The following is a 13,468-nucleotide window of genomic DNA, read 5'->3' as shown; positions in this document are numbered from 1 at the left end:
CTTCACCACAGCGTTGCAAACTAACCAGTGTTGCCTACGAAAACTGACCGATCCTTTTCATGCACACTTTGAACAACGAAAAAGTTTGTTTTCATGATTTTTCACAATATGAATAAAACCTTCATGCACATGTTCAAAAACACTCAAATGAATGAGAACATTACATGAATGAATTTACAGTTTAGCAAATGTCAGTGAGCCGTTCCTACTTTTAAAAATAGTCTGTTTTGAAAAAAAGGTCAGGAGTAGAAAGTACAGATATTTACTTTAAAATGTCAGCAAAGTACAAAGTATTTGTTCTTCGTTGCTTCCTTAGAGTTTCCCAATATTAGCTGGAGGTGTTTGAGGGAAACAGTCTGAACATCGATTGCTGCTCAAATTAGGAACCAAAGCTTAATAAAAGCCAGAATTGAAGAACTTGCTCACTAGAACAGTAAAGTAATCCAAACAGGCAGCAAAACTCAAATGTTACAAGAAAAACTTGAGTTAGTGTTTGTGTTCTTCTGGATATAAACTAAACAGAAATCTCTTTGGGTCAAGTTTCTTACAATTTTGCACACCGAGGGAGAAAAAGTACAGATAACTCAACGTGAGTAAACTCCAAAAATTTGTATGAATTAAGTCAAGCAAATGACCTCGCCAGCTGTTTGTTCATGCTGTCCATCTGCTCTCTGGTCTGTGCTGCTCTGCTGCCTCTCAGTCTGTCATTTCCACACACACAGAAATCCTCTCTTCAGCCTTGGCTCCAGAGGTCGGTCAGGTCTGTACCAAACTGTATAATATGCTCAGTCATCAGAACAGCAAAACAGCATCTGCACACACACACAAACACACGCGCACACGCAGTGCACTTCAATCCAAATGGGAGCCTGGCATTCAAATATCCGAATTCCAAATGCAGTTAGACAGCCCCCTCTGCTTATCATCTTACACCCCCCCACACCCGCCAAATCCAGCCAGCCAGTGCCTTTGCGTTTCCATGACAACAACCTGAAACTATTATATCATCAGTAAGAAGGGAGCAGCGGTGGAATTTTGCACTCATGCTCACAAACTCGAACAATTTTTGCACCCACTTCCCAAAATGCTTCCCCATCCCCTGCTGAAGACTTTGCTACACAAGGTTTTCTTTTTTAGGAGATGTGGCATCATCACCTGGTAGGAGTAGGTTTTGGGGAGCATTGTCCTGTCAGGTGAAACCTTACTTTAAGGAGGCTCGGCGCATTCACTGAAGTGTCCCTCAGTTTGGGATTAACAGCAGAGAGGACGTATCCGTAATGAAGCCATCACATGAGTGCCAAAGTCTGCAGATCATTTGCTGTCAACTTTTTCTAACACAGAGAAATCTTTGGAGAGTAATTATGCAAAAAATCTGTTTTAATGTATCTTTTGGATATTTTAAAACTGAGTGAGTTGCAATTCAGCATTAAGGCAGAAATACTTGTGTTTATACAGTCTTGAACCAACATTTAAGAGCATCTGAAAAATGGCAAACAAATCGTATTTTGCATGGTTGGATCTTAACAAGGTTCCAAGTAGAGCTTCAACATGCAACAAGAAGAAATGGGAGTGAGACAGAACATTTTTTAAGCATGTAATTTATTGAAAACAGCGCTTAAACTCAAACAGGCTGTTTTACAGCTGATCAAAAGTTTAGGACCACATGCCTCTAAAAGGCCAAACCTGTGCAAAAATGTGGATTCATTTTCATTTCTGTCAGGTAGTCACACTGTCATGACGTTCTGGTGTTAAAGGCAAAAAAAACATTCCCTTTTCGAGCGTGGTTGATAAACACAGCACGCCATCTCTGCTGAGGTGGGACGCAGTAAGACAGTCATTGGGAATTTCTTAAATGGTTTTTAATGTTACTGGCATGACAAGCAGATCCCACCTGAGATGTTTTCTATGCGCCACAGTGGAGGGGGCGCCATAATGGTCTGGGGTGCTTTTTTCTTCAGTGGAACAATGGAGCTTCACGAGATGCCAAAAGGCCACTGGCTATGTCTAGATGTTGCAGAGAGCATCCCTCATGACTGAGGGCCCTCATCTGTGTGGTAACGACTGGGTTTTTCAACAGGACAACGCTACAGTACACAATCCCCGCAGGACAAGCGACTTCTTCCCGGAGAATAACCTCACTCTTTTGGACCATCCTGCGTGTTCCCCTGATCTAAATCCAAATGAGAACCTTTCGGGATGGACGGCAAGGGAAGTTTACAAAAATGGACAACAGTTCCAGACAGTAGACGCCCTTCGTGCGTCCGTCTTCACCACTTAGAGAAATGTTCCCACTCACCTCATGGAAACGCTTGCATCAAGCATGCTGCAAATTTTTTGAAGTGATCAACAATGACGGTGGAGCTACTCATTACTGAGTTCGTGTTTGGAACTTTGATTTCTGTTTTCGGGGGGTTTATGAGGTTTTTTTTGAGGGTGTGGCCCTAAACCTTTGATCAGCTGTAACACAGCCTGTTTCAGTTTAAACATTGTTTTCATAAACTGCTCTTGGAGCCTTGTTAAGATCCAACCGTGCAAAATATGATTTTTTGCCATTTTTCAGGTGGTCTTAGGGTGCCTGGAAAATAATATCGTATTAACATGTTGACATGGCAAGAGTGCATAACCTCAGACAGATATACACACGTTATTCAGCTTGAACTGACTACGATTGAAAGTTACACTGACTTCGTAGTTCACAAAGTTATCATGATCCCAGTCATTTTGCAGAAAGAACAGGCAGAAATTCCCATTATTTCATCCACAATACGACTTTCTTAGGATTTGAAGTGTGCAGTCAGTAGAGGAAGCATTGCATTCATGCAAACACGTAGCGATGCCATGTAGCTCGACTGGGCTCGACTGGATCAAGCAGCAACTTCTGGGTCTGAAAAGTGAAGCAAGCTGAACCTGTCTGTCATTTTTGTGACACTGGGTTCGTTTCAAACATTTTTAATGTAATTATTTGACAAATAACATGGCTGGCTGTGAAATTCTAGTATTTTTCAGTCTGTTACTTGCTAACTAAACTTATTAGCACTCCACACTCTCAGCCAAATGTGGTAGCATCTGAAAATTAAGTGAACATCCAGCTGTTGCTGCTGATTAGTTCTGTGTAACTAAGCTATGCGTGTTATAGCTAATGATGGCATGAGATGAGCGAGGCAGTGGTCCAGAGCAGAAGTGGTGAAGGAACACAGTCACAGTTGGGGCAGAGACTTTCCTGGTTGCTTTTTTTATACTTCACCGGCAGAGATTTCAAGAAGTCCCCAAAGACTTCAAGCTTTACTCCACCTTTCAAATTCCAGCTCCATGCCGGTTATAAATAAACATGAAAGATGGAGAAGGTGGGGGTAAAGATGGTGAGCGTGGACGTCCACTGGGATTTGTACAGTAGATGTTTGAAGGAGAGTTCCAGGCCAAGATATCAGCGCATGCCCTCACACTTCACCTCCTCTTTGCTATTTCCCTTTCTCTATAAATAACACACACACACACAGTTTGTTAGTCAGTGCAAGGTCCTCAATGGTGCTGAAATCACGAGGCAGCCGAAAAACATTTGAACATTTAGTAACAAATATATCTGATTGCTTCAATGGTTTGCCTTCTATTACAGCATATCTTCTATTACATGGCATCTGTAGACCTGTTAAACTTTTCTTTATTTTATTTTGTGCACGGCTCCAGAGATGGAAGTACTCTACTCTTGGCTCGGTGTTATGATCCCAAATATGATCATCTCAGGTTCCTGTTTAGAAGTTCTGTGTATTAAGAGTAGCCAATCAGGAGAAAGCTGGCTTCAAAGGAGGGGGAGGAGCTAAAACTGTTAATTCCACACAGAGGATAAAATGAGTGTCCCAGTATAGGATAAATAATGTTTATTTTTAACTTTGAATCATGCAAAGCTGCTCTAGCAAAGTGAGCAGAATCGCACCCCCAGTTATCTTGGGATAATTATATTGGAATAATTTACCTGATCCAAGCTTACTTTTCCAGTGAACATGTGCAGACTTTAATGGATAAAACTCCAACTGTCCTTCCAGTCAGTATAAAACAGCGTAATTACTACCGTATGTTTGCAGAGGGTGATATCGCACCCACAGGGGTGATTAAGATACCCCTGACCCAAGCAGTCACATGATTGCAGACGTCTGTCTCTCTGCACAGAAGGGTGTTCTGAGCTTGTAAAGGTCAGTTTGAAAATCACTTTTTAGACCAAAGTTCTGCTGCTGCTTTCAAACCAAGAGTTGACTGAACATTCGTTCACATAGCATCCCATCTTCTTTTAACATCAGCCTGTAGACATCTGAGAAAATGTTGTTTTATTGTTTTTCTGATAGAGGATTCTAGCTGCTCAACAGTCCTGGGTCTTCTTTGCTGTATTTTTCATTTCATGATGCTCCAGATGTTGTCAGCTGGTTAAAGGTCTGGACTGCAGGGAGGCTTTTCCAGATGTGCAAGCTGCCAGTACCAAAGGCACTGATGCACCCCCATCCCCACGCCCAGAGTGCTGATTACAAGCTGGGTTGTCTCTCTTCTTTTTGGATGATCTGATATCGTCGTGTTGGTGGAACAACATAGTAAATGTTGTTCCAGGAACAACATTGCAAGTGACCAATCACATTGTTGTGACGTTATTCTTTGGTGCGCCAAGCCATTCGTGCATTTATGAAATTCCAATGTTGCAAGGACAATATCAATTCTGCTTAGCGTTTATTAAAGGGTTAGGGTCAGGGTCCGTTGATCGGCAGACAGAGGTGGTTTCTCGCAGCTTAAGTGCAGTTTTTTGTTTTACGGCGGTTTTTCCCGAAGTCGCAAAAGTATGATGTCACAACATTCTCATTGGTCACTTGCAATGTTGATCCTGGAACAACACCAACACGACGATATCAGATCGTGCCTCTTCTTTAGTCCAGAGGATGCAGCTTTCATGTTTTTTATGTCAGTACATTTTGCAGGAGTGATCCTGAGTGCATGAAGTGATTCAAGATAAGATAATATAAATCTTTGTTAGTCCCACAAGTGGGAAATTTGCTAAATGTTTTACAGGCCCCAGCGAGATTTGAACTCACGACCCCTGGTTTACAAGAGCAGTGCTCTAACCCCTGAGATATGGAACCTTGACTCTTGGATCTGAGCCTTGCTTTCCCTGACAGAATCAAACCTGTTTTTAATGCAGCGCCACCCAAGGGCCCGAAAATAGCGAGCATCTTCATTTTCAACCTTGTACCTGGTGCACAGAGATTTCTCCACATTCTCTGAATATCTTGATGATGTATTTGTTGCCCCGTTCCAGCTTTTTTGAGACATTTTATTTCCATCAAATTATAAATGAGCCGTTCTATACCATGTGAATAAAATATGGGTTTATAAGAATTGCAAATCATTGCATTCTGTGTTGCTTTACATTTTCAACAGCATTCAGATGTTTTGGAAACTGAGATTGTATTTTATATCGCTTATTGCAAAGATATCCTCTGTTTATAGAAGCAAACAAAATCTACTAGAATAATGGAATATTATACCAGGATGAAAAGATGAAGCTATGTAACAAGTGAAACATGTATCTCATAAACGTAAATTACTTGAAAGTATTTGTATATTCTAAAAATGGATATCTGGTAGTAATATTCTGATTGTGTGGTCGCAGGATCAAATTATTATCAAATTTTTACAAACAAAGACTCATACAGTTGCTTTGTGCAGTAATATAAACACTGCCTTGCTGTGTAAGAGGGGACTTGCTAAGCAGCTATTGTTTGTGCAAACGTCGTCATTCGTCCACCTACGGTTCAGTTTCCCCCGTGATGTTGACAGAAATTTAACAGGAAAAGTAATGTCAGGGTTTGAAACATGTTTGCTGGGAATTGTACACGGTCAGGGGTTGCATTCAGTACCAACCATTACAGTGGCTGCTGGCTTCATTATTCCTTAAAGAGCCGTGTCTTAATTTAACAGCAGGTTTTTCACATTAAACCATCTCTTCTAGCTCCAAAAATATTTGGAGAGTAATGATGCACAGAATCAGCTTGTGTCAGTTTTGTTTCTTTTAAAACTTTGTGACCTGATTGAACATTAGTCGTGCATTCAGCTTATCTCAACTAACCACCACAAAATCATATTTATACTGGTCAGAAAATAATGCTGTTTTTGTGTTAACATGTTGGCCTGGCAAGAGTGCATAACCTTAGATAGTTATGCAAAGGCAGATTATTTAACTAGAACTGACTACATGATTGAAGTTACACCGACTTCTTAGTTGACAAAGTTATCATGATCCCACTCATTTGTTTGCAGAAAGAACAGGCACAAATTCCCATTATTCCATCCACAACAACACTTTGTTTGGATTTGAAGTGTACAGTGTGCTGAGGAAAAAATGCATTCATGCTGATGGTGTAATGGAGCAACTGGATGTGACTGAATCAGGCAGCAACTTCTGGGTCTGAAAAAGGAAGCAAACAGGGAGATGTCAACAACTGCAGTTCCTGTAATGGCCACTTGAGGCTCAGTAGCTACAGATGCTGGAGTCAGCGGCATGCAAGTATAACAGACAGATGTCCGATTATAGCTAGCTGGGCTGATATCTGCCCTCTAGACCAGTGGTTTTCAAACTGTGGTACGCATACCACTGGTGGTACTTGGGCTACATCTAGTGGTATGCAGGAAGTCTCCAGATTAAATAATATAGCATGTTCTGATGAGGGATTTCTGAAAAATTCAAACGTACAGCTCTGTTATCACTTCCAATATAAATGAAGACAGAAAACTAAACAGCAGTGACATTTGTAGGGTTACTGAAGTCGGGCTAGCTGGTATATAATGATGTGCTATGTGGTGGCTAGCTATACAGCTATGTTAGCATAACATAAACTGGTGAAGCTGGAGCATGAACGCAAAGTTTTTTTCCACTCGATAAAAGTTAACATGAGGGTTCCCGATGGTTAGGGACAAATGCAATCACATGGCAGGATACTGTAAACGGACCAAACTTCAGTCAGGAGAACAACTGAGATAATCCATCCACAATACGAGGTTAGTCATTAATATACTGCTGCATGGGCGGGGCTGTAGTGAATGTTCTATTGGAGTACAGTTGGTACAGGCTTTGTACGTCTTTCATGTACAGTCTTTGCATTTGGCCGGTTAAACACTCAGGTAAATAAGTTACTGAAATATACAAGATATAAGAAAACAGCAGCTCTGATATGTTATTATAATCAATGCCACTTTTAATTAGGAACTCAGGATGGGCATAGGCTTTTAATTGTTGTTTACTTTAACTGCATCATTGTTTGCATCAAAATGAAGGAACAATTCAGTGCCTTTGCTTCCATGTTAGTAATAATGATTGAATCTACTCCTCTCCTAATGGTAACTTTAAAGGTCCATTTGTTTCATGTTACAATATGTGTGAGAGTAAAAACACTTAACACTTAAATATTAGCACTTTATTCATTCCTTTTATTTTCTTTCTTGAAACATAATATTTGATGATATTGTGTATGATATGAAGTTTTATGGGATTATGCTTTCCAAATATTTGTTTACTTAAAGGGGTTACGAGACATATGGATATATGACACAACCATGATGCATTACACAAGGAAGAACTGAAGAGGAGACAGTCTCTGCTGTCATTGCTGTTAGCAGAGAGGATCCAGAATAAAGCTAGGAAGTGCAAACGAGAGTCTGTGCAGGGAGAAGATGGATATACTACGGTGCATCAGTCAGTGTGATATGCTTGTGTGCCTAAACATGTACAGTGTTTTATAAAGGAGAAGCCATGGTGCTGCAGAGTTCCAGCACAAGGAAACAAAGAGGAATCATGTTACATTGATTCAGAGCCCACAGTGGTTCCCTCCAAATTGCCTGGGAAATTAGACTGGCACGGGATGATGCAGGCAGGCAGGCAGGCAGGCAGGCACGGAGCAGGAGAGGCAGAATGTGTCCCCAGCAAGCTGAAGCCTGATTGCTGATTGATACATTGACTGCCACTGATTGTGCATCACGAAGAAGAGGAGGAAAACCGGGATGATTGCAGAAAGGGAAACAATGAAAGTCCCTGTGCACTCGTGTGCTGTGATTCTATGTGTCTTGGGTGCGTACGAGTGTTCAGCTTGTGTGTCGGTGTGTGAATGTACCACAGAGAGCAGGGGTGGTTCAGTCCAAAGCACCCTCAGCAGCTGTTAAGGGTTCATCCCAGTGACCTCACTTACAACTGCACTAATTATCTGACCACCTCCATCACTTTTTTTCCCCTCTCATGCGTACAATTCACTTTTCCCGCTTTCGAGTAGTCAGCTGAAGCCCTAAAGAAACACGGAGTGAGGTAACATCTCACGTCTTCCCACATCATTCCCCCACATGCCAGTATTACATGTATTTCTTTCCACTCTCCAAACATCATGCATAATGCACCGAACCTCAGCCTGCTTTCTGCAACGAGTACATCAAATGGCACTGCTAATGGCAAGCGTGCTGCCTAGCAGCCATGGCAGCGGCAGAGTGACTCGCTTCACCTTAACTCCAGCACTCTGTTATTTGTTTCCACACTCTACATCAACGAGACACTCACACTGTTGCTATGGAGTTAGCGTTCAGGCAAGCAGACTTCACAGGCACGAGTGATGATTTTAATTAAACAGGTGTGTCGTTGTCACTGACGTGTCAAATTTCATTTTAGAAATCTTAAACACTTTGTAGTCATAACTTTGATAGATTACCCAGACTGTCATCTAGTAGTTGTCAGATTAACAGAAAGCACCATTCACGAGCCTCATTCTCCTTTCGTGTTTGGGACCATTGTTTCTGCTTAAAGCAGGAGTGGCTAACTCCAGGCCTCGAGGGCCGGTGTCCTGCAGGTTTTAGACGTGTCCTTGATAAAAACAGCTGATTTAAATGGCTAAATGACCTCCTTAACGTGTCTGGTAATGAACTAATCATTTGATTGTGAGTTGACCCAGGGTGATATCTAAAACCTGCAGGACACCAGCCCTTGAGGTCTGGAGTTCCCTACCTCTGCTTTAGAGGGAATGGTCACTGCAAGTAAATGCGAAGCTGCTCCAATGGGAAGCTGTCTTGAGTAATTTCTGCCCTAATTGGACTCTTCCAAGATGATAGCTGCCCCATCTGTGGTCACGAGTGATGAGCATGTGACTGCATACATCATTACCTTCTTAGTCATCAAATCTCAACCAAATTAAACAGCTGTGGGAGATTTTTGGCCCCACACTTTTCTCCCCACAACCATCATCAAAACACCAAACGAGAGAAGATTGCTCATACAGGATTGAGGACCCAAAGACGAAAAAAACAACATATGAAAAAGTGAATGAACAAAACAAAAGGCAAGCCTTTATTTCAGCTGATAAAAAGTCCAAGTAACAAAGAGTACAAATGGATGATAACAGATACAGACACTGAGCAAAGGAACGCCAGGATTGCATTTACATGCACACTGAGGGCTAATGGGGACTGGATACAGCTGGGAGGAATGAGACACAGGTGCACACAATCAATACAATCACAGGGGAGGCAGTTCAGTTCAATTCAATTTTATTTATACAGCGCCAAATCACAACAGTTGCCTCAAGACGCTTTATATTATAAGGTAAAGACCCTACAATAATATATACAAATAAACCCCAACAATCATATGACCCCCTATCAGCAAGCACTTTGGCGACAGTGGGAAGGAAAAATTCCCTTTTAACAGGACACAGAAGACAAACAACTGACAAAGTAAAACAGGAAGTAAGTAACGATAACTAAAAAGGAAAACTGACACGGAAATAACTTTAACATGGGGAAAGACTGAAGGAAAAACGTGAGGGATGTAATGAACTCTAATGGAAATAGTACCTGGAACTAGAACTAAAGACTAAAACTACAGAGGAATACACAAAGACAAAAATATTTAATGATAAACACAATTTGAAATCCAAAAACTCAAAAGCCGAGGTCCGAGAACGAGGGCCACGACAGATGAGAGTGAGTGCACGTGCTGCAGGTACCTCTGCAGCCACGACTCTCGCCGCCGCCGCTGGCGTGACCATTGTCCCAACTGCTCGTGTAGAGCACCGTTCACCTTAGAAGTTTCCAACTTTGACGTTTGATTTGAACCACTTTCTGATCATTTCAGTCCACAAAGTCGTGCTGCCCTTTACTTACTGTTGCTTTGCTTTTTAAAAGATACTCAAGGTTTATTTCCTTGCTTTGTGGCTGGTGTGTTAAATACCTCTGCCTGGCGTTCTTTTCATTTCACCCGGATCCAACTGTTACTGTCCCCCACCCTCATCGCCTAGCTTTTATGTGGGGACGTAACAGTGGGTCATTTCAACCTCAAACTTTTCATATTCGTGGCAGAGATTTGGGGGAGTGCAAGGTCCCAGCTCTAAAAGGAATTGTATATTACTTTGAAATTGCCTGAAAAGCACGACAGGATAAACATGACAACAGGCAAGAGGAAAAAATGTAAACGTTTGAGTTTGTGGTGACCTGTAAAAGAAAAACTTCACATTATTATACAGGATCTTAAATAAAACTGCTTTCCTATTAAATGATGAGAACTAATGAAAAGCTCTTGCACCTGGGTTGCGGCTGTAGATCACCATACTTGTGTGAAATCCTGATCTGTTTTTCATTCCTTATTCTTCACTTTTTTGTTTTCTTTCTGAAAATCTAGAAAAAAGATGCAGCACCCTTCCACTTATCCAAGTCTCACAATGCAGTGAGGAAATCAGGATCATCACAGTGACAGCCGCAGTTTTTCGAGGGTGGAGGTGGGTTTGGCGAGCAGCACGTTCATATAGCGGCGTATCGTGGCGAGCATGTGTTTGAGGTTTGGAGAGAGCCAGGTGCTGTGAAGTGGAACCTTTCAGTGCTGATGTTTTATAAAACACCTTGTTTACATGGAGGTTCAGCGGGTTCCTTGTGGGAGTGTGTGGTTCTGCATCACATCCGCACGTGTACTTATTACCTCTCGTGGGAAACTGAGCTTCGTGCTTCTCGGAAAAACAATTAGCTGTTTGGCTTTTATCCCCCGATGCTTCAAGAGAAATCGTTTTGATAGATTATTTCAGCATTTTGTCTTCAATTGTTTCATAATGAACTATTTCTGTTTTTCATTTGAGAAAGTTTGAATTCAGGCAGAAGTGTTGACTTCTTGTTCTTCTGCGTTTCCAGCCTGATTCCTGTCATAAGAGCTGCTTGTTGTTTCCCCTCACATACTCGCCTGGCATTTTCGGCTGGATTGAGTTGGAGCTCGCCGACACCGGCTTGTAATAGTAAATATTAAACACATCCAGCTGTCGCTGTGAGATGGCTGTCTGCTCTGCTGCTCTGCAGCCTCTGTAGCTTTTTACAGGCAGCTCTGCATTGTGTTCGACTTTAGAAGTCGTGGCAGTGGAACATAGTGCAGGCGAGGACTGGTGGCCACAGATATACTGTGGATACAATCAGGTCAACAAACAGGGGAACAAGCGCTTATTATTCTACCCGCTCTTATTTCTTCTCTACAACATGAACATGAACGATTTTGCACTGAAATAACGCGTCATATAAGAGGAAGAGAAAACTACTCACCACGCTGGACTCTCATGTTTGTTCATTCTTTCACCTTTAGCCTGTCAGTGATGCAGAGGGCATCCCACTCTGTTCGAGCTGCTTACTCTGTAAACATGGACAGTTAGACTTAGATGCTACACCTGTTACTGCTGTTCGTTTTAACAACGCCTCATGACAGTCGCCATATTGGTCTGGTAGAGCTGGACCCCTTAATGCATTTAATTTTAAGGAGGCAGAAGTCTATACGCGAGTAGTCGACTAGACATTTAAATATTACTCCTCTTGCTAGTCTGTGCCAGAAGTACTGCCTGGTTAAATGTAGTATTATTATGTTATTAATGTGCTCAGAGCTGGTACTTACAGTAGCGCCGGCCACTAAGATAGCAGATGGCAAAGTAAACAGATGACAGCCCTGCTAACCAGCGCTGTTCTGCAGCACTTTGATGGTGTATGTCAGCTTTAAGCTGTTGAGACATTTATCACTGAAAGTTATATGTGCCCACCATCGCGGCTACCTTCTAGTGTTGTCTTACTGGGATTACTGGGATCAGTGAGCAGACTCACACAGCCGTTGACTGGTTTCAAAGGTTTACTGAATAACGCAGGAATGAAGTGGGCCAACGGGAGCAGGGAGTGAGTGAGCGGATCAGGATCCAGGATGTGTACGGAGCCTCAGCCAGAGAAAAGAGGCGTGTGTGTGTGTGTGTGTGTGTGTGTGTGTGTGTGTGTGTGTGTGTGTGTGTGTGGAGGGGGCTGCAGGTTTGGCGAGGGGTGGAAATCCCAGGTTGGAGGAGGGTTTCCCTGTATGGTAACACTTTGAGCTGATCACTCCCTGTAAGGTATTTCACATAACAGAGATGATCATATACATACGGAAGAGGATTAGGGCCACTGGGAAAAAGTCAGAATTCTGACTTTAATCTCAGAATTCTGAGAAAAAAGTCAGAATTCTGAGAAAAAAGCCAGAATTCTGACTTTAATCTCATAATTCTCATAATTCTGAAAAAAGTCAGAATTATGAGATTAAAGTCAGAATTCTTTTTTCCCAGTGGCCCTAATCCTCTTCCATATACAGGCTTGCTGTGGGATACTTTTGCATTTTCCAGTTTTAACACAAGCATCTGATGTCCTGTTGGATTTATTTAAACACTGGCTGAAATCATACTGTCAGGATTTCTGACCTCTGTTACAGTTACCCACACATCAATCCAAAACAGCCTGTTGGCTGTTATTATTCCAAAGCTGTTGCAAACCAGCCAATCACAAGTAGTTGAAACATTCTCGTGATTTTTTTATGCACTAATTTGTACATTTTCTCCATTATTATATTATCATCATATGCTGGAATGTAATGCGGTCTCTGGGATTCAAAACCAAACATGAATAAAATCTCATGAAAATACAGGACTGTGCTTTTTTACTTGACTCTTTGAAGCTAATCAGTAAAATATTTCTGATGTTTTGTGATTTCTCGTGGCTTAGCACTTGATAGCCCAAATCTGTGCCTGATAGCTGTCCAACCTTCCCCTGTTATCTCCGAAATATGTAACACATGTTAGCAGTGACTTCTGGTTTGTGTGGGTGGAGATGATGACAAGGATGACTCGACGCTTAAGGGGCGAGAAGGAGAGCTTCCTCGACTCTCGCCGGCACCCGAGTGCCTGTCACTCAGAGAGTCAGTGAGGAAGCCACAGAGAGGCAGTGGAATAACCCCTGCCACCTTTTAAGGCCAAACCCCCTCCTTTATGTTCTCTCTGTCTTTTCCTTGTGCTCACACACAGCTGATCCTCCGTTGTACTCACATTCTCAAGCTGAAACATTGTGGTTAAACTCCCATCACCCTTTCTCTCTTCTTTGCTCTCCATCCCACTTGCTGTACCTTAAATATCCCGTGCTCTATTTT

The 13,468-nt window shown here is 42.0% G+C and overlaps 1 protein-coding gene across 2 annotated transcripts in view; it reads left to right on the top strand.

The window, feature by feature from the left end:
- Nucleotides 1-13,468, top strand: part of LOC146631255 (sodium/potassium/calcium exchanger 3-like) — a 56,910-nt gene that overhangs the window by 27,255 nt on the left and 16,187 nt on the right. The window lies entirely within an intron of this gene.

The sequence above is a fragment of the Diplotaxodon limnothrissa genome, linkage group LG6 (genome assembly GCF_057381915.1).
Source record: "Diplotaxodon limnothrissa isolate DT_005_m linkage group LG6, D_limnothrissa_male_GT1.1, whole genome shotgun sequence".
Lineage (NCBI taxonomy): Eukaryota > Metazoa > Chordata > Actinopteri > Cichliformes > Cichlidae > Diplotaxodon > Diplotaxodon limnothrissa.
Note: the sequence above shows the minus strand (reverse complement) of the source record. Positions and strands in the feature narration are given on the sequence as shown.